General features: G+C 50.5%; 1 protein-coding gene across 3 annotated transcripts in view; it reads left to right on the forward strand.

Moving 5' to 3' along the window:
- PPME1 (protein phosphatase methylesterase 1) overlaps positions 1–1,124 on the forward strand; it is a 74,894-nt gene that overhangs the window by 61,068 nt on the left and 12,702 nt on the right. The gene's annotated exons all lie outside the window — the stretch shown is intronic.

Consider the following 1,124-nt stretch of genomic DNA (forward strand, 5'->3'; position numbering starts at 1 on the left):
GTGTTCTGGTTTCGGGTGTTTTCATCCTTTTTGCGCTGGTTTCTTCCCATCTTTATGGATTTATCCACCTGCCGTCTTTGTAGTTGCCGACTTTCAGATTGGGTCTCTGAGTGGACATCCAATTTGTTGATAATGAAATTATTTCTGTTTCTTAGTTTTCCTTCTAACAGTCTGGCCCCTCTGCTGTAGGGCTGCTGAGGTCCACTCCAGGCCCTGCTTGCCTGGGGATCACCTGCAGTAGCTGCAGAATAGTAACAGTTGCTACCAGTTGCTTTTTCTCCTTTGTCCCAGAAGGATACCCGCTAAATGTCAGTCTGATCTCTCCTTTATGAGGTGACTCTTTGGATATACGGGGGTCAGGGAGCTCCTTGAGTAGACAGTCTGTCCTTTACATGAGCTCAAGTGCTGAGTTGTGAGCTCCGGTTTTCATTCAGGGCTGCTGGGCAGGTACGTTTAGGTCTGCTGCAGCAGAACTCATAAACACCTTTTTTTTTCCCCAGGTGCTATGTCCCAGGGAGTTAGGGCTTTATGAGTTTCCATTGTGCTGCTGCCTTTTTTTCAGGGCTGCCCTGCGCGGCAAGGAGGCAGCCTAGTCACTGTCTGCCTGCAGAGGCTTTGCTGAGCTGCTGTGAGCTCTGCCCAGCTGTCATGTGAACTTCCCTGCAGTCCTGTTTATATGGGTGTAGTTATAACTGTCTCAGCATTGGTGGCCCACCTCTGTAATGGCGGACTCTCACTGTAATGGCAGGTTGCCTTGGCAACGGCGGGTTACCTCAGCAATGGTGGACTACCTCCATAGTGGTGGAGTGCCTCGGCAATGGCGGACGCCCCTCCCCCACTGAGCTGGACTGTCCAGGGTTCAGCTGTGCTTGCTGTGAAACTCTCAATCCAAAGAGTTTCTGATTGCTGTTCTTTTGTGGGGGTGGGACCAGCCAAGCCTGATCACCTGGCTCCCTGCCTCAGAGCCTTTTGTTTTTTAGTTGAACGGTCGACTCTCTCCCAGGTGTTCCAGTTGCCTGTTAAAAAAGGTGCTGGGATCTTTGTGATTTCCTCTGCGGCGACACATTGCGCTGGCTTAAACAGTGGTGCTGAGATTCGTGGGGCTTTTTTTTTTTTTTTTTGCC

Source organism: Cebus imitator, unplaced genomic scaffold (assembly GCF_001604975.1).
Source record: "Cebus imitator isolate Cc_AM_T3 unplaced genomic scaffold, Cebus_imitator-1.0 Scaffold79, whole genome shotgun sequence".
Lineage (NCBI taxonomy): Eukaryota > Metazoa > Chordata > Mammalia > Primates > Cebidae > Cebus > Cebus imitator.